We start from the raw sequence: 24887 nt of genomic DNA, 5'->3' as shown, positions 1-24887 counted from the left end.
CTCCCCTACCCACCCACTCCCACTACTTGGCCCAGGCCTTCCCTTGTGCTGGGTCATATAAAGTTTGCAAGACCAAGGGGCCTCTATTCCCAGTGATAAATAACCGTTGACTATCTTAATGTGATTTTTATGGGTTACATATATTAAAAGATACATTACTTTTAAACTTACAACAAAATAAAGTGTTTTGTATCCAGAAATAATTATATCAAAGCAAAATTCCAGTTACACATTTTTAATGGGACTTAACCATCCATATTGAGTCTTCTAGTATATTGCTGACACTTTACAAATAGCAGGTAGTTAACATTTCTCAATCTTGTCTCTTTTCTGTTATGATTTATAAATCTAAGTGAGGAGTATTTGTAGATAGAAAGGGCAGTTTAGAGCCTGGATTTTGTATTTTCAGGGTTTTCTCTTAGGAATCGCATAATAACAATAAGGTTTTGAAGCTTCTTTAGTATATAGGAACTTGAATGAAAATATGTGATTTTACATCTTTTGAAATGTTTTGATTTCCTTCAGTGTTCCTATGAGAACTTTGACAATCTTATAAATCTATCTCTAGGGGCTAGCAGAATTTGTGAAAGGCTGTCTGGATCCTCCTGCCTAAATGTTGTTGTTAGTGTTTCCTCCTGTGGCTGTTTTTGAGCAAGAGAAAAATGATTTTAAGAAGAGGGGATATTCTGCTATGTTCATAAACATTGTATATTGAACACTACATATGAAAACAGTTTTCAGAATATTTTATATACTTCCTAATTATAAGATTCTTATAAGATAGGCATACTAATACCATCCAGTATTTTCCAACTTGTGATAACAGATTTTCATATTGGGTGTTATGGGGTTATATTTTGCTTTTGTTACATATTTTTCTCTCAATCTTTAGAGCATCACTTGGACTCATGGCCTCTCTGTCTTCAGTTCCCCTTATTGGTTCATTTCCCTTAATGTTTCCTGCTTTAAATGCTTCCTGCACTTGCTCATTTCTTATATACTAAGATTTAAATTCTATAGCATTACCTTAGATCACGAGCCAACTTCTCTACCTTTTCCATCTACACTATTTCTATACTGTAAGAAAGCTTGTTCCTGAAAAATCATACACACTTTACTACTGCTTCACATGTATCTTTGTGCCTAAAACCACACCCCACACCACAACAATGCATGCTTGGTAAAATCCACTGTCCCTCTTCAGTGGATCTTCTGGAAAGCTTTCCTCAGAAAGCTCAGGTGAAGTATGTTATATTACCTCTGTTGCATGCTACTAAGCAATCACACACATATGCGATTGCTCCTACTACTCATTGTCTCTTTTAATTAAAGGCTGAACTAAACCACATATTGTTATGTTTAGCTTCATGTTAACTCTGAAAAGTATAGTATCATGGATGTGGAAGACATATGACTTATATCCTTGAACAAGGGAGTAATTTTTGGAACTTTCATAAAAATCTATGGATGTAGCCTTTATATTCAGTGGGAGGAAATATTACCAACTCTACAGCCACTGGAGAGTGTGTTTGTCCTAGAATGTCCTCTTTAATCTCTTTTGCTATTTTTCAGTATCAGTCACTTTAGGAATCTCTAATAAGTTAAACTCACTATTTTATTGCACACATATATAGTGCATGTTTTATTTTCATCTTCATTTTTTCCCATGAAAGAATGCATCAAACACATTCACATTTGTTTTTGTTTTTGTTTGTTTTTTGGTTAAACAAGTGACAAAACTCCAAATTACCAGCTGTTTTTAAACCTAAGCTTAACTCTACATACTTTTTTTTTTAAATTAGGCGTTCATTTATATTTCAAATGTTATCCCCTTTCCTAGTTTCATTTTCAAAAATCCCCTAAACCCTCACCCTGCTCCCCAACATACCTACTCCCACTTCCTGGCACTGGCATTCCCCTATACTGGGGAATATAATCTTTCCAAGACCAAGGGCCTCTCCTCCCATTGATGGCCGACTAGGCCATCCTCTGCTGCATATGCAGCTGGAGACAAGAGCTCTAGGGGTACTGGTTAGTTCATATTGTTGTTTCTCCTATAGGGCTGCAGACCCCTTCAGCTCCTTGGATACTTTCTCTAGCTCCTTTACTGGGGACCCTGTGCTCCATCCAGTGGGTGGCTGTGAGCATCCACTTCTGTATTTCCCAGGCAGTGGCAGAGCCTCTCAGAAGACAGCTCTATCAGGCTCCTGTCAGCAAGATCTTGTTGGCATCTGCCATAGTGTCTGGGTTTGGTGGTTGTTTATGGGATGGATCCCCAGGTGGGGCAGTCTCTGGATGGTTGTTCCTTCAGTCTCTGCTCTGAACTTTATCTCTGTAACTCCTCCCGTGGGTATTTTGTTCCCCCTTCAAAGAAGGATTCTGAGCTTCTGGGCTAATATCCACTTATCCATGACATGATCTTCATTCTGTCAGAAACATAAATACTCTTTCCACCTTCAATCACAAAATATTTTGTTCCCCCTTCTAAGAAGAAACAAAGTATCCACACTTTGGTCTTCCTTTTTCTTGAGTTTCATGTGTTTTACAAAAGGTATCTTGCATATTCTAAATTTCTGGGCTAATATCCACTTATCAGTGAGTGCATATCATGTGTTTTCATTTGTGATTGGGTTACCTCACTCAGGATGATATCCTCCAGATCCATCCATTTGCCTAAGAATTTCATGAATTCATTGTTTTTAATAGCTGAGCAGTACTCCGTTGTGTAAATGTACCACATTATCTGTATCCATTCCTCCATTGATGGACATCTAGGTTCTTTCTAGCTTCTTGCTATTATAAATAAGGCTGCTATGAACATAGTGGAGTATGTGTCCTTATTACCAGTTGGAACATCTTCTGGGTATATGTCCAGGAGAGGTATTGCTGGATCTTTCAGTAGTATTATGTCCAATTTTCTGAGGAACTGCCAAACAGATTTCCAGAGTGGTTGTACCAGCTTAGAATCCCACTAGCAATGGAGAAGTGTCCCTCTTTCTGCACATCCTCACCAGCATCTGCTGTCACCTGAATTTTTGATCTTAGTCATTCTGACTGGCGTGAGGTGGAATCTCGGGGTTTTTTATTTGCATTTCCCTGATGATTAAGGATGTTGAACATTTTTTCAGGTGCTTCTCAGCCATTCCGTATTCCTCAGTTGATAATTCTTTGTTGAGCTCTGTATCCCATTTTTTTTAAAAAATAGGGTTATTTGTTTTTCTGGAATCCAATTTCTTGAGTTCTTTATATATATTGGATATTAGTCCCCTATCTGATTTAGGATTGTAAAAGATCTTTTCCCAATCTGTTAGTGGCCTTTTTGTCTTATTGACAGTGTCCTTTGCCTTACAGAAGCTTTGCAATTTTATAAGGTCCCACTTGTCAATTCTTGATCTTACAGCACAAGCCATTATGGTTCTGTTTAGGAATTTTTCCCCTGTGCCCATATATTTGAGGTTTTTCCCCACTTTCTTCTCTAAGTTTCAGTGTCTCTGGTTTTATCTGGAGTTCTTGATCCACTTAGACTTGAGCTTTGTACAAGGGGATAAGAATTGGTCAATTCGCATTCTTCTCCATGATAGCCGCCAGTTGAACCAGCACCATTTGTTGAAAATGCTGTCTTTTTTCCACTGGATGGTTTTAGCTCCTTTGTCAAAGATCAGGTGACCATAGGTGTGTGGGTTCATTTCTGGGTCTTCAATTCTATTCCATTGATCGCTGTACCAGTAATATGCAGTTGTTGTTGTTGTTGTTGTTTTTATCACGATTGCTCTGTAGTAGAGCTTGAGGTGAGGGATGGTGATTCTACCGGATGTTCTTCCATTATTGAGAATAGTTTTTGCTATCCTAGGTTTTTCGTTATTCCAGATGAATTTGCAAATTGCCCTTCCTAATTCTGTGAAGAATTGAGTTGGAATTTTGATGGGGATTGCATTGAGTCTGTAGATTGCTTTTGGCAAGATAGCCATTTTTACTATATTGATCCTGCCAATCCATGAGCATCAGAGGTCTTTTCATCTTCTGAGATCTTATTTGATTTCTTTCTTCAGAGACTTCAAGTTCTTATCATACAGATCTTTCACTTGCTTAGTTAGTGTCACACCAAGGTAGGTATTTTATATTATTTGTGACTATTGTGAAGGGTTACTCTGATACCTAAACCACACAAAGACCCGACAAACAAAGAGAACTCCAGACCAATTTCTCTTATGAATATCGATGCAAAAATACTCAATAAAATTTTCGCTAACTGAATCCAAGAACATGTCAAAGCCATCATCCATCATGATCAAGTAGGCTTTATCCCAGTGATGCAGGGATGGTTTAATATATGGAAATCCATCAACGTAATCCACTATATATACAAACTCAAAGACAAAAACCACATGATCATCTCATTAATTCTGAGAAAGCCTTTGACAAAATCCAACACCCATTCATGATAAAAGTCTTGGAAAGATCAGGAATTTTAGGCCCATACCTAAATATAATAAAAGCAATATACAGCAAACCAGTAGTCATTATCAAACTAATTGGAGAGAAACTTGAAGCAATCCCACTAACATCAGGGACTAGACAAGGCTGCCCTCTTTCTCCCTACCTATTCAATATAGTGCTTAATGTCCTAGCCAGAGCTATTAGACAATAAAAGAAGATCAAGGGGATACAAATTGGAAAGGAAGAAGTCAAAGTATCACTATTTGCAGATGATATGATAGTATGTATAAATGACCCTAAAAGTTCCAGCAGAGAACTCCTAAACATGATAAACAACTTCAGCAAAATGGCTGGATATAAAATTAACTCAAAGAAATCAGTGGCCTTTCTCTATACAAAGGATAAACAGGCTGAGAAAGAAATTAGAGAAACATTACATACTTAAATAGTAGTAAAACTGATGAGTTTGCCAGCATCCATGTACAACTACGAAACATCCTTAATTTACACCAAATTAGAAGTATATTACTTGGTGCAGTAATAGCTTACTTTACTAAATACTGAAAATAAAATGGAAATATTTTTGTAGATGATCCCTCTGGCAATGTTAACATCATGAGTTGACATTACTCACATTTTAACACAAGTAGAAGCAGATCCATGCTGGTGTTAAAAAAAAAAATAACCTTGCCCTAGCGCTAATCAAGAGTCACAGGGCTCAACTCACACTATGTTTTGTTTTGTTTAAAGCAAAGTGCATACAGAGGGTACAACAATTTTAAAGACAAAAAAAATGGTCTTATTTTATGGTCCCAACAACAAATTCAAAAGTCTATGACAAATAGGGGCTCCGATGAGCTATTTTGGAAATATTTTTGTCTAGGTATAGTTATACAGAAAGTTGAGTTCATTTGAAATATTCAAAAAAGTTCCTCTTTTTCATCAAATAATGCTTGTTATGGTTTAACATTTCTGTAGTAAATGGTACTTGTTATGGTTTAATATTTCTGTAAAATGCATGTATTGAATTACTTGTTATCCAAGCATAGCAGGAACTCCTTACCATTTATCATCAAGTACTTGAACTATCTTCAACGTCTACTCTTTTTTGAATGTTCTCCACAAGTCTTTTTATAGTGATTTTTTTTTGGACATTGTCTATCTTAGTTGAAGTTGATAGTGATTTAAAGTTGCCCATTCCACTCCTGCCAAATGACATTGAAGAGAATGACGTGAGACCCCCATGACTTAGTGAATCGAATGAAATGAAGCCTCTATCAAAAGCAGGAAATCCACTGAAGGGAGAGAGAAAACAAGACAGCACCTCAACTTCTAGTTCCTTGGAGACACCATTGGTTCCCCAAAAAGTCATCAAATGGGTCTTCAATGAAGTCAAATGCAAATTTCCACGAGAAAAAATTTTGAAGACATCATCTAGGTTCCTGAATTTGAAGCCAAACTCAAATGGACTGTCAAAATGACTTCCACCTTTTCCTCCTCCACCACCTCTTTCTTTGCCATATTTGTCATAGATGACCTACTTTTATCCTATAACACTTTGTATGCCTCAGCTAGTTGTTTAAATTCCGCTGTTTCTTCTTTATTTTCAAGATTTTTGTCTGGGTACCATTTACATGCCTGTTTCTAGTATGGTTTTTAGTGGGCGAGGCATGTCTCTGCATGCCCAGAACTTAATATTAATCCTCTATGTTTTAGAAAATTGTTGCTATAATCCTGATATAGCAATGGCTGGCAAGGGGAGAGGTCTCCTCACAGCTCTGGCAGAGCTGAGTTGTTGTAGTTGTTGATAGTAGCAGCTTTTGCTTTCTTCCCTTTTTTTCTCCCTCACACTCAATTTTTAATTTGTGTTTCTTGCTGGCTACTTGGCAGAGATGCTGGTCTTTCCTTTTATTTTGTAGGATAATTTGTGTACCCTGAGCAGTGATTAGGATTGTAACTTCTTAACAACAAAGGTTTTTCAGAGTTTTGTTTATGTAGTTTCTCTTAGCTGGCAGCTGTATCTTTTTCTTGTTGGTATCACATCTGAATAGCCAGAATATTTTGAGAAAGCTATCTGTAGGTATGTTTGTCTGTGTGTCTTCTCTTTCCTGGCCTTAGTATGCACAAAGTGCACTCTTTCAGAAAAAAAAAGTGATGAGACCTGTTTAGCTTTTCCTCCCATCAGTTGTTATGTTCGTTGATCACACACTCAATGGAACTAACTGGTAACAGGTTAAGAGAAATCAGTATAAGTACCAAAGTGGCTTATGATAGAATGTCAAATTCAGACTTACAGCAGAATCCTTGAGAAAGTTTATCTCATCCAGTTTTCTTAGCAATTATAACTTCTTCTCTTCCATATCTAACTAGTAACTGCAGTGCACCTAATGGACTGGTATAGTTATAGATTATATAGTTCAACAGCTAAGGGCTCCCTATAAAACTTGTCCAGCCTTGATTTCAAGGAACCTGACTTCACCATATACCTTGAAAATAACTGTTTTCCCAATTACCAGATTAAATATGTTGGCACGATTGTGGTGTAGAGTCTCATTTCTGTTTGGAAGTTGCCAATAGAAGCAACTACAGGAAGGCCAGAAGAAAGAGTTTATTTATTTATGTTTTTGGTTGGACCATCACTTTAGTTGGTAAAACAGCTGTACTGTCCTCCCTTTATCAGGTAGAGTGAAGTACAATGTGTAAGATATGACTTCTTATCAAAAGACTAGCAAACTGATAAACTAAGTCACACATTAGGGAAAGCATTGTCTTTTGAATTAAATGCCTGTTAAAGTGTCCAAAACTCAAGGACAGTGACTCAGCACTTAGTTTTATATGGCTTTGCATTGACTAAAAGCTTCTGAATTCCTGTTTCTATATCTGCAAACATGGGGACCTTAAGGAACAATTCATTTTGAAAACCAAAATTTAATTTTGTTCTTTGCTAATCTATCAGATGATTTCGAGCCATCCTCACAGATGTTAATCTCTGATCTACATCATGACTTGGCATTTGTTTTATAGCAAAAAAGGATGGGATATTTAGGGGAGAAAAGTTAGAATTTGTTAATGTTAAAATTAGCCAGGTGTATATTTTGGAAGTTTGGGGACCCTTTCTGCCTTTTGAGCTTCTATATATGGCAGTATTTTATAAATGTTAATTTGTTTGTAAAATAGTTCTAAGCAATCTTTGTGGGCTTAAAGTAGATAATCAAAATAAGCAATGGTTGAAGAGAAAGATCTGTTGTATGTATCTTCTGCTGTTTAAAAGAAGTACTGTACCTTGGGCGATGGTTGTTAGTGACTGAAAGTAAGAAAACACAGCACAAAAATGCAGTTACACATGACAGTGTGTTTGGCTGATACTGAACATGAATTTTGTTTTGCTTTATTTTGTTTTTTGAGATACTTGTTCTTCTTTAAATGAAAATACATTAATCATGGAATCATACTGTATCATTATTCTTCATTTCTCAAGTTAGGAAGAGGGCTTGTCAGGTTGTCGCTGCTTTGCTAGGGAGAGTTGGGGAAGAGTGTCATGAAACTCTCCTGACATTGCCTTCTTTCTGTTCAAATCTTTCACTAGCTTTGTCTTTGTTCTTTTAGGATGCATTGCTGCTCATTCTGAATGTTGCCAGGACTTTTACTTTAAAACAACAGTGAAGTGAGTTAAATGAGAAACTTACAAGTGCACAGGGTTAGTTCCTTCCCTCTGTTAGAGCTAATCTTTAAACAGTCTCTACATTTAGGGAAAATTTGTTTAAAAAAAAAAAAACACAACAACCTAGTTTGCAAAAGCAGTACCACTTCTGAGAGCTTTGGGGCAATCCTCTGGTATGTAATTGCTTTTACATCAGTCATAAGAGAGAGGCAAGAATGCGCTTTCCTTGAACTTAACAGTTTGGGCAATTTTCTATAATCCAGTAAATACAAATTGTAGCTTGATTATTCATCTACGTCTGTCAAGCAGATTTTAATGGATGAATGAATGAGTCAAATCTATGCATGGAAATATACAAATGTGCAAAATCTGGGTCTAATTACCAGGCTGCTGAATTTACACAAGGTCAGGTAAACAAGGCACCAATGTAATGATTATTAATTGTTAATAATGCCTTTGGGAAAACATTCACATTTTCCTTCTGAATACCTAACAGTTTGCCTTTCTAGTCATTTTAAACTCTCAAAATGTTAGCCGGTCTGAAAAAACAGAAACATTTTTGCCCTACTTTTCTCCTTTCCCTCTAATTGCTTACTAATTCTTTTTGAAATAACAGGTAAAATGTAATACATTTTTCAGACCTCTATTGAAAATCACAGTTTAATGTGATAGTGAGAGAATTAAGGGAGGTAACATACTCACACAGAAGAATGAAATAGCTGATATCTTTTGTCTCCACTGAAGGGAAGAGCACCCCTCCCATCCAACATCCTCTTTTCAAAACCTAGCCAGCATTCTAAAACACAAAGCCAAGGTGCTGAGAAAGGAAGAAAATCAAAGTAGGCCCCTCCTATTTACCAGAGTAAGTCAACATTTGATTGTATCTTGATCTTCAATAAAATGAATGTTGGAAAAATAATAATATCAATGAGTAGTTCCCTATCAAAATGTCCAAGGGGTGAAATAATTGAGGGAGTATTTGCAGAGGTTTTTCTTAGTTTAGTAACTCTTGATCACTGTTCAGTTTGTAGCTGTGCTATCATTAATGTCTCTCTGTGTCTGGAAGGACACAGCTTTAATCCAAAAGTCATAAATTGTAGAACTAACATGTCATCTATAGGTCACCCATGTGAAAACACTGTATCTAGAGAAACCTATCTTGCTGCCAGTGTGCTTTGGAAATCTTTGAATATTTTGCATTAATGGTAGTACTGGCAATCTCTTGCTGGGCTGTTGTCTCATCTTCCATGTTCAGAAGTTATTCTCTATAGCTAATCTAAATGCATTCTCTTTGTTCTAGGCTCTAATTCTGCTGTGCATCTGTGTTCACTGTTATAGTTGTGTATTTTTCCTTTTTGCTTTTAAACAAAGGTAGCACACGCCAATTTTTTTTTCCTGGATAATGTTTCAGTTATGGTTGTCTGTTGTGGGTTAGAATAGGCTGTATATAATTTAAACTGACTTGCATAAGTTTTGACCTTAGATTCCTAGGTAGCATCTTATCTGTTATGATATAGCACTTTGAGAATATGCCACAATCTTTGTGCATCCTTGTGAGAGCTGTGGTAGTTTAATTATATCTATGTAGAACTGTAGCACAAGTCTTTATTATGGCTCTGAGACATTGACTTATCCATCTGTTCTCCCCACACACTTTCCTTTGGAGCACTGTCAAGTAACTATTCCTTTCATCAGACCTTATATTCTTTCAACTGCCAGAATTATCCTTGTCTGCTTGCTATCTCTTTAAATTATCCTTAGCCTTAATGACGTAAGGCCTTCCCAGCATGGTCCCCACACCTATAACCCTATATTCAGAAGGCTGAGACAGGAAGGTTGACATGGATTGGGAGCCAGGCTTGGCCACATAGTAAATTCCAGACCAATCTCTAGGAAGCTTTTTATAGACACCATATTTATGGAACGTTATTTTGTGTCCTGAATTTCTTCAGAAGTTTGACCATATAATATTTTTCTCTATTTCTTTAATATAGTATATCAAAGTATGTTGTTTTATTTTGCAAAATATTTTTTCACTATAATATTGAAGAATTCTGGAGAGCATAAGAAAGAAAGAAAAAATAAATATTTTTAATCCATCATTCAAATACTTTGTTAACACTTCTATGTACACAGTGCCATTTAACTCTTGCAGTACACTTTATGGTGGTACCTCATAAATAAGGAATTTGAGCCTTATAGGAAGAAAATCAGTTGATTTTTGTAATTTGTACAGTGGAAATGTAATTTGGGTCCTTTGTGATTCAAAGCCCATGCATTTTTTTTGAAAGAAAAAAAAAAAAACACTTGTTCCATAAAGAAGTGACATTTTGCATCTTGGTCTATCCATTTATAGAAAGTTAAAAGAACAAAAGAGGTATTCAATTGTTGATTGAATTTGTGACTGGATGTCTGAATTGATTCTGCTTCTTTTCTTTTACCCATTTGCTATAAATGGTGTGAATTAGCAACAAAATAGCTGAAGTCTTAGTAAGGGCCGTCTCTATTCTCAGAGAGGGCGAACACATCAGAACATAAGGGATTGACAGTTGTGTTCCAACCCTAAGACAGTGCTTGAAACAAATTCTTTTATCTGTTTAAATATTTTTTCAAATACTCGTCCTAGTATTCATTGATATTTTTAAATATCACTTTTCTTGCTTATTTATATTTCATTTTTAAAAAGTAAATCTCATTGTCAAAGCAAGAATAATCTGTTTCAGCCAGTGAACTAATAAAATGGCAATTTCAGAATGATGCATATTCTAGAGTATATATAAAATATAAGGAGTATTTTTTCCCTCTCTCTGAGTGCTTCACGAATAAACCAGGGTGCTCACTAAAAAAGCATATTCTAACTGACTTCCATTTCAAACCTATTGCTGAGTTTTTAATTTGTCTATAGGTAAGGGAAAGCTGGCATTGCATATTATAGAAAATAAAGTTGTTTACACATTCCATTAACTGAGTTTTATGGGATATGCTTATTCTCAAATAATAGATATAAAGATTAGAAGTAAGATTGTCTAACTGAAGAATGAAAAGAATTTCAGATTGATGGTCACAGGCAATGTTATTGAGCTTTGGGCTGACAAAAATATGATCCATTTAGGTATCTAAGGTTTCTTCTTAGCAACTTTTGTGCATATTTATAAGTTCACATTTTGCAAGCATTTACTAATGCCATAATGCATTCCCCATATCTTCCATCTTAATTTTTTACTGTTATTGATTGAAGATTCAATTGAGAAATGTGTTTAGAACCCTGCTTTCTGTGGTAATCACAGAAGTCAGTGGGAAGACAAGAAAATTGCATTGAAAGAAATTGTGTGCGTTTGTGTTTTGTGTTTCAGCATAGATTATCTCTGCCAAAATAATAGCTGTCATTTTGTTCTTGTTCTATTAGTGGCCTGTAGCTTGCTGCTACTCCTTTTGCCTGAGTTTTGCTTCTGACCACTGGCTATTACCATCAGCAAGAAGACCTTTTTAATTGAATGTCTAGGTTTGCATGATTCTATCCAAGTGTCACTGGAATTTGATCCATTTCAAATTAGAGAGTCCTTAGTTACGACCTTTCATCCCAACATAACAGCCCTTTAACATTTAGAGACTTTGAAACTTGACTTCTGTTTAGAATTTCATATCATGCCCATCTGGGAAGGGGGGTGGTGGATGGAAAATATATACGCTGAGCCTATAGGACTTCCTGTGGTGCTTATTAATCCTTTATGGATCATTTGAAATGTTTCTAGTTTATTTAAGCTTTGCTGCTTGTATCAGATTGTTCTATGAAAAAAGAGAAAGTGATCATGCTTTGAATTTTTAAAAATGATCTCACTTTCAAGCAAAAGCACTTTTATGCTCCATTAAAGTTGAATTTGCCAAACTCTTACATCGCATTAACACAAGCTTTACTGGATAGGTAAACGTGTTGTTCAAAGGCTGACTTGAACTTTACCAAACTGCATATTAAGATTTTTTTTTCTTTATGCTTTTTATTTCTTAAGTTATTTTAAAATGGACTTGTTAAAATAGATTATTCCAAATATGTTGCTCCAATGATAAAATAATTTTTGTCTGATTTACAGTATTGATGTAGATTGTTAGCTAATTATTTGAATATGAAACTAAAGAAAAATACTTTAAGCAGTTTAGTGTTTTTGTTTATATAGCATCAGTTTCAGTAAATTTGATTTTGTTTCTTGAATTTGTACAAGTGGCTTAATTTAGAACAGTTAAACATTTTTAACTCAGGTTTATCATATATCTTTGAAAGCTTGGGGTTTTTTTTAGTATTTGAGTAGATTATTAGACAATAAAATGACTACTCTTTCCTTTCTTTCAAGTTAGTGGATAGTTTAAATAAGTACAGGAAACCTTTCTATTTTATACTAATTATGGTGAGGTTTTCAAATTGTATTTATTTCATGAAGAGTTTTAACTTAGAAATGTTTTTTTGACTATATCTCCTTTTGACCTGGAGTTCTTCACAGTTCTAGTCTGATTTGTTCCCTACTTCTTGCCTACCTTGGATTAGCAGAAGGTCTTCATCTTTCTTTTGCTTCTCTTTAGTGTTGAGCTTTAATGTAGTCTTCAGAAAGACTATGCTAGTTTTCTAATTGAAATGTCTTTCTCTTTTTTAAATACAAAAACCCTTTATAATGTATGAGATTTGATTTTTATAAAAAACACATTCATGACCTTTTTTTTAAGAAGTGATTTACTGTAATATTTGTAGTGAACTTGAAAGTTGTTTTAATGGAAACAAAGTATAATTTAATATCAAGCTAAATCTTTTTCAGTTCTTAGATTCCCCTTTTTTGGAGTTGAGTCATTGGGCTTTTTATTAACAAGGAAGGTACATTTTCAAGAAATTACTTCTTTAAGGCAAACAGAAAATTATAAGCACAGAGCGAAAGGGGAACCTTTTATCTGCTTTATGAAGGGAGAAATCTAAGCAGGTACATGAAAGACATAGCAAGTTATTTTAACGTTAGCTTTTCATTTCTAGTGATCGATGGTACCTTGTTAGTAAGAAACTGTATTAACTTTGACTTCTAATATAAAAATCTTCACTGAATTCATTTTTCACTAATTCACTTTCTTCTTATCTCCTAGTGTTTCCATGACCTTTCAGAAATGTGGAGTTTCATATTTTGTACTGTACAAAAGCTACCCTTTAGGTTGCATTGAATAACACAAAGTTGAATTATGGCATAATGGTAGTTCTCTGTGGCATTTCCAGTTGAACATACTTTTTGTTTGCTAAGTTCATAAGTGAAGTGTTTTTAATGTTGTTCATGTTAGGGAAAAGGTTAAATGAATAATGCTGAGCTCCTTTTAATGGCCAAATGAGAGGACTTGTCTTGGTTGTTCATTGGAAAGCATCATCATAGAAGAGGTGCTAGATTGTTCTGCAGCTTTCAGATAGAACTTAATATCAAACATACTTCATAAACTGCTCAAGTAGTGAGAAGATTCTTGTGTCACTTTATAGTGACGTTAAAATATATTTCAGGATTTGAAACTTGGGACATGATATAAACTTTGAGAATCCCTGAGAAGAGGCAAGAGAGCAATGATTTGAGTTCTTTGTTTCTAGTAGGAAGCCTAGTAACTTCCAAGAAACGGAATGATTGGGATTATAAAACTTTTAGCATTATCTTTCTAAAATTACCTTAGCTTTAACTTTCATTATCCAACAGGCTCGATGTGCCGGATAAATATTCAATATTTAATTGATGTAATCATCACTGAGTTTTGTTATGAAGGGACATAGAGAAGGTAGTCACAGTTATCTACAAGTAGTCAATCTGATTAAAATGTACATGCAGGTGCATGCATGCCTTAGAGAAGGAGAGAAGATAAGCTCGTGTATATGGGAATTGTACTTGTTTGCACAAGTACCTGAAGGCAACTTAAGACAGTGGCCTTACATACCGTGCTCATCATTATTCCGTAAAAGAGGCTGGACTCTAAGCATGGGCATATACCCAAGGGTCAGAGAGTGAAGAGCTTGCTCCCCAGCACAGGGCCACTAATGTGTGACACAGTACCAGAAGCTGCCCTTTCTCTCCAGTATTTTCTTTCCACTTTTTTCTTTTACCTGCATCTTTTGATGGTTTGGAGCTCTTACCTCTCATAGCCTGAAGGAAGCTGAAGAGTGGCCATCTGAATTACTCTTAATATCACAGAGCTTAATTTTATCAAGAAAAAAATTTTCCAGCCCTTGTAGTGTCTGAGACTCTCCTAGGCCACAGAAGCTCAAAGCCCAGTGAGCCTGTCAGGGTCTGAGAAGTTGGCTGGTGACTTTCTGTTTTCTTCTCCATCTTCAACCCCCTTTTATTCTACTGTGTTCAAACTTCCTCTTAAAATCATGTTCAACTTCTTACACAACCAGGTCTCAAAGTGATTCCTCCAGATGGAACAGTTCAAGTTGTGCTTTAATGTAGACCTTCCTAGTGTGTTTGAACCTATATGACTTCAAGAGGAAGAGGTTCAAACACCTCAAGAGTGTGCCTAGGAAGAAGGGTTGATTAGGCAAAGACTTCTCAAATTCTTTAGTTTTATATGATAAAGAAGCATTCCTTAAGCTTCAGAGTCAAATCAGAAGTGGGCAGTAAGTTAGCAAGTAAACTGCCATGTCTAAAACATTTCCACACTTAAGTGAAACATTCCAGCCTTGCTCTAGATGAGCAAAATGTGAAGCAGGTTCTAGCAAGGTCAGAACATCTGGGGAGGTAAAGCAAATTAGTATTCTTTTAATTTGTTTCAGTTACATATGAAAGCATCCTAAAATGGAAGATTTATATTTCTTCCAACTTAGGAATTGAAAAAGAATGTGAATTTAAAATCCTATTTAATCTTTGATTTTGAGAGTAGTAGCATATTGAACACAATGTTAGGATGTATCAACTGAGTTTATTATTTATAATTGTACTTATGCATAACACATTTGCCCATCATTCTAGCCCTCTTCCTTAACCTGGTTTCTGTGTTTCACAGCTTGATAGAGTGTGCCATGTAGTTTGATTTCCTTTGACAGTTAGAGATTCAGTACTCTAAAGAGCTCTTACTACTAAGCCTTTCTTATATGAAAGGCTTATTCATGACGAACTTTGGAAAACTTCATAAAACAGATTGCTGGGTATCATACCCACAGAACCTGATTCCACATCTAGGGTAAGACTGAATAATGGGCATCTATAACATTTATATTTATGTGTTCTTTATGGATTGTATACTGTTATACACGTTCAGCCTATGATAGTATCATATAGAGTAGTTTTACTAACCTAAAAATCTTTGCTTCACTGATTTGAAAGCACTTTGAAAATGTTGTTAAATGGTAAGTGCAATAATATGATAGTCTGACTTAATAACAGTTGGGTAAGAGATTATTTTGTGCTTGACAAGGTAGTATACATCTGTAATTTCAGCACTTGGGAGACTAAGACAGGAGGTTTACAAATTGGACGCCAGCTTGAGCTATGTACTAAGTTTTAATACAGCTTAGGGTGCTATGGTAAAATAACAATATGTTGTAAAACTAGAGATTTTTTTCCTTAAGCAAACCTTAATAACCATTACTATCTAGTCTGTTGTAGCACTAGTCTGTCTGAAAGAAGTATATGGATTCCCCAAACCGAGACCACTCCCATGTCACATTATATTGTACTATTTCACTATATTTTCAGACTGAGTTAAAGAGGTGTGATTGAATAACAAAGCTGAATTTACATTCAATCCTTATTAAGCCTAGAAGCCCTTTAGAGTACTTAATCTCTAACTGTCAAATGAAATATTTTAGTCATGAGTTATCCATTTAATGTCCTTAAACTGAATTCATCAGCAAGTTTATTTTAGGCACTTTGATACAAAGATAAAGATACAGGCTCTGTAATGATCTTAATCGAATTACCTTCTCTCAGCACAGAGATCCATCCATCTATGAATTAACTCAAGGGTCTACAGCTGAAGATTCTTGTGAAATTGGCTGGAGGGGCACCCCAGTAGAAATGGTGATCAGTAGTATTGAGTTGTCAAGGAGCTAACCGTCATAAGAACAAGAAATATATTTTAAAAATTGGAAGGGCAAGAAGAAAGGCATTACTTGTAGATTGCCATAAACTTGGAAAACCCAGTGAAATTTATCATTAAAGACAAAAATTATTGAGAATGCTATTTTTAAAATTAATTACATATCAGTAGCTTTTGAGCTATACAATTACCAATTAGAAAGTGTAACAAGAAATTTAATGTATACAAATGACAGTGGATATGAAATATCAAAGAATATATTTAAATGCTAAATGTAAAGAAAACTTTAAAATATAGAAAGACTTTTAGAAAAATCTTAGAAAAATTTAAAAATACATTCTTAGTTATATCACAGTTTTTGTACACTTTTTTTCAAAATATAAACAATTGAAAGATTTATAAAAACTACCATTAGGAGTATAGGGTGATTATTTTTTCCCTATGAGTATTTAATGATTTGAATAGAATTGCTATAGAAGAATTCAGAAATAAATCCAAAATTGAAACTAATAGTTTATAAGAGGATGATTCATACCAGTAGATAAGAATTATCTGAAAAATGTATAGCTGAATGTTCTCCTTCCTCTTTCAGGGCAGAGAAGGATATGTTAAAGTGTACTAACCTTGGAAAGTCTTTTTCAAAACAGATGATTGTATAGGATAGTTTCAGGATCACAATAGATTTCTCCTAGATTTCCAGCTCATCACATGCATATCCTCACAACATCTGTTATAGTGGAATGCCCATCATGAGTATGTGAATGTATGAATATTGGCTCAGTGTTCATAGTTACCTTACATTCTTGGTGTCATACATTGTATGTAAGCAAATATACAGTAGTAGCAAGTGTCAATTGTAGTATCATGGAGTAGTTTGAGGACTCTCAAAATCCTCAGCTCTACTTGAGAACACTTTGAAACAATAAAAATTTCAGTCCAACACGAGAGGAAAACATTACTAAATGTGACTATAAATTTAAAAGAATTTATATTGACTAGAAAGATGACTTGGTGGTTAAGAACACTGGATGTCTAGAGAACTTAGGTTCCCAGTACTCACATGACACCTCCTAACTGTTAACTCTAATTCCAGGAGATCTGATGCCCTCCTCTGGCTTTCACAGCACTAGACACAGAGATACATGCAGCAAAATACTCATATATACACAAAATCATCAGTAATAGAATTTCTGTGTTGCATTTATGTATACACACATGCATGCCATTAAGTTAAAAAAAATATGAGCAACAAACAATGCACTAACAAACAGGGCCTGCCTGCTTTTATATATAAAGTACTCCTCTTCCCTTGGTGGAGCTGTGAGGTTAAATAAACCATTCCTTATCTGAAAAAAAAAAAGTACCCTTTCAATTCAGGGCGAAAAAGGAGAACCACCTAGTAGGGAAAAATAGGCCAAAGACAGGAAAATGCAACTCTTGGGCAAATCTGTATGCATTTATAGGGTACTACCTTTATATTTTACAAAACAGGCTTTACAATAGTATATATAACACTCTTGTAATGATCTCTTTTTTTAATTTTCTTTTTTGAGATAGGATCCCATGCATCCCCAGTTTATTCAGGTCCTGGGTATTGAACTCTTGGCTTCTTGGATAGTAGGCGAGTACTCTATCCATTGAGGATTGTTTCTAGTCCCCATTTATGGTTTTTTTTTTTTTTTTGCAACCTTTATATGACCCAGCACAGGGGAAGGCCAGGGCCAAGAAGTGGGAGTGGGTGGGTAGGGGAGCAGGGGCAGGGGGAGGGTATAGGGAACTTTTGGGATAGCATTTGAAATATAAATAAAGAAAATAATATAAATAAAACAAGAATTGTTAATGTATGCTAATATATGTGTATGTATACTTTTTTAACTTAGCACAATATATCCAAATTATTTCAGTCTATAATGCATATTTAAAAATATCAGGAAGCTGTAGTTTTACCCTTGCATCACATCTGAGTTTAGAGCAGCCACATTACAAGTGCTCAAGAGCTGCATGCAGCTCTAATGTCTGATGTATTGAGCATCATGTTAGAAAGTGTAAAGAAAAGAACAGTGGACTGGAAGTTCAGTTCACACTATGCATTAGTACAAGGAATTGACTTTTAAGAGGTTTTATTTTCCTTAGGTGTAAAGAATTGGGGGTAGAGCTCTGAAGTCTCTTCCACCTTTAAAATTTAGGGCTAAAATACATGATTTCATGCTACCTGTCAAAAATGTTAATTGTGGTCTCTTCTTATATACTCTGTATTTTAAAACCCTCCTTTAAAATACTTTTATTCTTAGAGGAGTACATTTCATATTTTAGAGACATATTTAGAGGATTATATTTAGAATATGTCTTTGTTGCTTCCTTCAAATTGCTACTAAGCTTCATACTTGGTATAAACCATTTAGAATCAGTCTATTCTATTGGTGAATTAAGTCTGATTTGAGGCTTTGCTAATTCAGACACTGTCTGGAGAACTTGAGAGAGTTAGAATAGCCACATAAGCAGTATGTAGAGAGGGAAAAAAGTAAATATTGAATGAGAAAGAAATTGAGAGAGACTATTCCGAAGTATAATTCTGTTAATAAAGTGTATTGTTCAGAAAATCATCTTAAACAGCAGAGAGAAAATGAGAGTAATGCAGAGCAGTGATTCTCATCCTTGACTGCATATTAGCATCGCTGGTGGTTTGTTGGTTTTTTTTTTTTTAATAAGAACAAAAACAGAACAAAACAACAACAACAACAAAAACAAAACAGTACCCATTCTGAAAGGCACTGGTGATTCTAAAAGTAAGGTTCCAAATCAGCAACAGCAGTAATATCTGGAGACCTGTTAAAGATGCTGATTCTCAGGCCCCAGCCCAGCCCTCAATCAGAAGCCCTGGAGATGGTGCCTAGCCACCTGTGTTAATGCTCCTTTGGAGATTTTAGTGTGCAGCCAGAGTTTCAAATTGAAGAGCAAGAATTTGGGGATAGTATATCAGGCAGGTTTCCTGTTAACTGCAGGCTACAATCTTATAGGGGTCATGGGGAAGTGAACTGAAGAAGAAATGTAGTCCATCTGCTAGATATTTCTAATTTCTGATTTAGGGTTTTGAGTAATGTATTAAAGTTATAGGAGGCTAGCTGTCATCATGCCTTTTAGTCCTAAACAAACCAATGTCAAGAAAGGAAAAATAGAAAGTCTGGAGAAGGCACTACTAAAGGTTGGGAAGAAGGCAGGTATATTAGGTAATTATTACAAGTGAGGGGATTCTGGACAGATTATAAAATATTTTATTTGTACCTATGAGTTTCTTAAAGAACTTAACGTGCTATAGGGATTTTATTCCTAGTTTATCATCTATCCATTTTATTTGATCAAAAATTACAAAAGGCTTATTTGCCCCTTTTGTCATTTGATATTAAGGCTTATTTACCCCTTTTGTCATTTGATATTAAAGGGAACATTTTCTCTTAACATTTAGACTTTTGATGTAGGGTGCATTTTGTAGAGATACCATGCATTTGTAACTAATCAAGAAAGTAAAATACATATTATCAAAATATCGAAAGATGTCCCCTCTGAAAAGGGTGTGATGTGTGCCATCGTTTTGATTTCTACTCCTCAAAAAAAAAAAAAATAATAATTACAGTACCTCTAATTTCCAAGGCATATTCTGAAGAATGTTACATTGTGATTTGTCCAAGCTAAATCTTAGGTGTGTGGAGAATTTTCAGCCCTGACAAAATAAGAATAGACCCATTATAGTATCCTATTCACTTGATTTTTCAAAAGTTAGGGGAAATATGCAGATCTTTTCAGAGCCTCTCATTTGGTTCCTCCTCATTAGGAGGCAGCAGATGAAGGAAAGCGAGCTGGGCTGTGTTCAGAATGCGTCTGCAGCTGCTTATCTCTAGATTGCTCGGCAGTGGGACTTCTGCAAGCCCTTGCTCTGTGTATTTCTTTTTCTTGTCCCTGAATACTACATTTTGCAGGAGAAAGTCAGTGTTTATAATTTACAAAAAATGGGGGCATTATAGTAGAATGTGTGCCCACTTAGGAAAAACACCTGCTTCTTTACTACAAAAATCAAATCTGCCTCTCACATCTGACTTTAAAACATTCTGATCTAACTTTTATAGTCACATTTATTAGTGAAAAGATAATGCTATATGAAAATCTGCTTATCTACTGAAAATGCTATTTTGATTTTTGCATTAATTCCTGAGTAGTCAGTTTATATTTTAGATTGTTTTGTGAATTGGGATTTCTGTGAGTATAAAGTGGTTTTCAAACCATTGGTGATATTGCTGAACATCTTCCATAAATAGCAAACACACACATTTCAACAGCTTTTTTTGGACAGTACCGCAGTTGATAATTTCTTTACAAGAAAATGTATGTTCTTTATTATTAACATCATTTTCCCATCTTATGTTCTGGCATTTAAATTATGAAACTTCATCTCGGCATGTAGACTTACCTTGTGTTGTCAAGAGGACAGAAGTGGCTTTTCTGCAAAGCTAAATAGTTTTTACTTTATTGTCTGCTACGAAACAGCTGCTGAAACCAGAAAAATGCCATCTCATCATTGGACCTGGGGTGTCCAAAAGAGGCAGGAAAACAAATGACTGTAGCTCCCTGTCTGCCCTGGCACTCTCCTCCTTTTTCTCGTTTTCATTGCCGTGAAGAGCAGGAGAACAATATTCTGCAATTAAGGATTCCATTAAATTGAAGAAAAGAGCAAATGGGGGATGTTTGTTCTCCAAGCTGAAAAAATTTGTCTGGGGTGGGGGGGACAGTGGTAGTGGTATAGAGAGAGGTGGGTGGAGAGACGAAGTCAGGGCTGTTTGTTGAATATACTGTTAAGGACTGTTACCATCCTAATTAATCAAGTTAGAAATTACAGCTGTAGTCGGTTTCCCCCCAATTCTTGTTATCAATTTTCTTCTCTTTTGAGACAAAGCAAATATAAATTTTGTGTTCATTTGTCATTCGTTCTTTGACTTCAGCATCTCTGAAAATAACAATGTAGCACAAAAGCCCAGTATTTACCTAGTTGTAATGTGGGTTGCCATGGTGTTTTGCAAATTATTGCAATTATGTTCACCATGCGAGTCGCCCTTGGTAACTGGCGAAAAAACTGATAATCCTGTTTTGAACAAAAGGTCAAATTGCTGAATAGAAAGTCTTGATTAACTAAAAGATGTACAAAGTGGAATTATTTCCTACCATTCAGAAATAGTTCTTGATCGGGTTTGGGGGAGGGGGTGAGTAAGTACATCTGATTACTGAAGTACAAAGCATTGAAAGGATGTTGTCTTGAGCCTTTCATGTAGTCTTAATGGTGGCTTTTTTGTCAAATTTACCCATTTGCGGCATTGAAAGAGGCAGCTGCATTTAAGCTGGAGAGACGGTGCTTTTTCAAGAGTTCAGTGCATGGAAAGTTCTCAGCAGTATCTGCAGTTTACTAGTAGCCCCTGGTCTATTAAAACTGATGTGCCGCATTTGAGCCCATTGCTCTCAGTACTTGTGAACCCCTCTGGCTGATGATCTAATAAAGTGCTCTTACTGGACAATCTCTGATCAGCTACTTTAAAAAGGAGGCTGGGGGAGGGGTGGGTTAGGAGAAGCCTCACAGGCAGTCAGTCCTGGTACTAGCCAGAAGAGAGGAAGAAAGTAGCTAAACTGAAAGGGTCGTCAGCATGATGGTCTGTACTGAGGTATTTGCCATGGCTTTTGAGTTTCTGTGCCCCAAAACTCTTGAGCTGAGATCACACACACACACCCTTCTTCAGAAGAAATCTTTATTTCAGTTAAGATTAGAAGAGGGATTAGGAATGCCTTTTTTGAAATACTGGAATCTACCTTGATATATGTTTTTTAGATTGTGAGTATCCAGTTTCCCATGTTACAGCCAAAGGTCAAATGGATTTCATCTCTTGAATGTCATAGAGTATCTGTGGAACGTGAATTTGGAGGGAGGGATTCTTTTTCTATAGTGACCACCTGAAAACTCAGTTCTCAAAACTTTTGAAAGTGTGTGAAAGTAGCATGAAAGCAAAGCAAACTTGAACAAGTTTGTGGGTTTACATTCTGCATCACCTAGCAACCCCCTGCCTCAGCCAGATCTCTTGTCTCCCCTTAGTTCTGTTTACAGACTATTCAAACGGTCCTTCGAGACCATGAAAGATATTCAGTTTCATTAGTACCATTCTCAAGGAGAAAATAATTAAAGTTAAGTTAACAAACATTGCCTGATGATAGTGTGAATTCCATTTTGATTTTTATGAGGCAACTGCATAGATGATTCAGTTTTAACATTGTTATTTGGTATCCAAAGACACATTGCTTTAAGCCATGCTAACCAATACATATCTACAAATAAATAAATAAATAAAACAAAAACCAATCAAAGTAACTTTTAACTGTACTTAAGCAAAGAAAAATTCTATGGTGAAGGACTATGCCTGCTCTTTTGATTTATTTATTTTCATTTGCCTAGAAAAATCCGTTTGGATCTGTATTTACATCGGATCCAGGCAGGGAAGGAGGTGTGAAGAGCAAGATCCTCTCTTCAAATTGATTTATTACCTGCCTTTAGAGATCAATCATAAGGAACTGTTTTCAGATTATATTACATAAGAAACTATGCATTTTAATGAGTGTGTTAATTTATTGAATCATTCCAATGTTTCCAAAACATGTCCTGTCATTTTCTGTTCAAGAACTGCTTATGTGATTAAATTGACTCATTCTTGAAACTTTAGTGTTAGTAGGAAAAACATTCCCTCCACCCCTTGCCATGGGCATATTTTCTACAAATTCATCTTGGCAACAACCAAACAAGTAACGCTTAGAATATTTTTTAGATATATCAGTAACAGCCCTTGTCAAAAAACTTTTCCATCATCAATAACGGTTTTTAGATCTTTAAATTAATATGGTTTTGTTTGTTTGTTTGTTTAAAATGCAGAAGAAACATTGTAAAGATAATTGAAGCTGCAGTTTTTACAGTAGTTCTTTCTAGTCTTTTCCCACTCTGGACATGGTGGTAAAACTGAGCATTGAGCTTGCTTTTGAAGTTTGTTATTTTGAGTACAAAAGTATGGTAGTGGGTTTTTAAAAGAGTGATGGCTTGAAATGATGATAGAAATAATAAACAATTTCTCTTAGCACTTCATCACTAAAATGTTAATGTAAGCACCAGAGTAGCCATTTTGCCATGTCATTGCATTTGAGTCTTTGACTCTTTTTTCATGGTGAAATGACTATTTATATGATTTAACTTGATATGACCATTTATAATCATGTTAGGGAGTCAGACAGTCATCACAGTTGGAAATATCCCCAAGTCACTTGCAGCTTCACATGAGGGGAATAAAATCTTTTATGGAAAGATTTGTGATACAATAGTGATGAATGGAATGTGGAGAAGCAAATGCTTTCAGTTTTTCGTGTAAAGTGAAAGCAGGGTAGCTCTGAAATCTTGTATTCTTATTATTTGTATTTTGTCAGATCTCTAACATCCAGAGTCCATGGCTAGGTTGCATGAGTTCTTTGTGTTTGTTGACAGTCAACAGACAAAGCAAAATTATTCTTGAAACAAGGTACTGTATACTTAGTTGTGACCTATTATAACCTAAGAATGTCACTTTTGAGTTGAATGAATAGGGAGAGTATTTTATGGGATAAGCTTGAGTATACCGAGTGATTTTTTTTTTTAAGCTACCCATACAGAGAGATACATGTTCTTCACTGAACTTTTTCCACCCAAAGTGTAATTTTCCATATAAAGTCATTTTAGCTATATTTTCCCTACTAGCTAGCATGGCAACAATTTTAACTGTTCTCTTATTGTCCTATAGTGGTAAAATACAATTGCTGGCAATTGTTGGCTTTCTGTGCTCACACTGTAGCAGGAGATGGCTTACACAGATGTGCCTCAGGTACATATTCTGATGTTTAAACTCTGATTGCAAATTAAATAGCAAGACCATATTATTGAATTTGATGTGAGGCAAAGTAGACCGGGTTGCTAATCTATCATGTAATATACAATTGGTGAGCTTGTAGCTTGTCCACTTGTGCTATTCTATGTGTTTAAATGAGGACCACAGTTTGCATGTAACCTATCATAACAGTTTGGGAGTGCTTCATTATCCTTTCAGCAAACTGATGACAGAGTCTGTCCTTACACAAATGGTAAGATCAATAAATTTCAAATAGCTTGGATGAAATGACAGATGACTTCATTTAAAGAGATCTCCAACTTAAAAATCTATTTTAATGATATTTAAAATTCTTACATTGACTGACATGACACTATCTGCTTCTGATTGTTTGATAATTTTGTTTAAAATATTTTTGTATTAAATTTGGTAAGTAGTTTATATATTTATTTTCCTTGATTTGCCCTTTCATCTCCGACTCTGGCACCTTTCTGAGACTTGATAATCACTCTTTGACGTATCAGTATGCTGCAGTGTCAAATATTTAAAAGCAAATTTGTGTTCCTGTTAATACTTCCCCTGGAGAGCTTAGGGAAATTTTTTCCCAATTTTGGGTGTGAGTGTGGGTCAGAAAGCAAATATATATATTTTTTTTTCTGGAAATCCCAAATCATAACATGTCATTCTTCAGAAGCAGCTGTGGGCCCATACAGTACACTGTCTATAAGAAAACCCCCTTTTTAATGCATTGGGCATAATTCTATGGCAGGAAATGTTGCCTGCAAGGGAACTCCAGAAATTTATAAATGCCTTTGGAT

The 24887-nt window shown here is 35.4% G+C and overlaps 1 protein-coding gene and 1 pseudogene across 2 annotated transcripts in view; one reads left to right on the top strand and one right to left on the bottom strand.

Moving 5' to 3' along the window:
• The window catches only part of Pola1 (DNA polymerase alpha 1, catalytic subunit), a 315971-nt gene that overhangs the window by 166285 nt on the left and 124799 nt on the right, over window positions 1-24887 (top strand). The window lies entirely within an intron of this gene.
• LOC110313680 lies at window positions 5466-21452 on the bottom strand (annotated as a pseudogene).

The sequence above is a fragment of the Mus pahari genome, chromosome X (genome assembly GCF_900095145.1).
Source record: "Mus pahari chromosome X, PAHARI_EIJ_v1.1, whole genome shotgun sequence".
NCBI classification, from domain to species: domain Eukaryota; kingdom Metazoa; phylum Chordata; class Mammalia; order Rodentia; family Muridae; genus Mus; species Mus pahari.
Note: the sequence above shows the minus strand (reverse complement) of the source record. Positions and strands in the feature narration are given on the sequence as shown.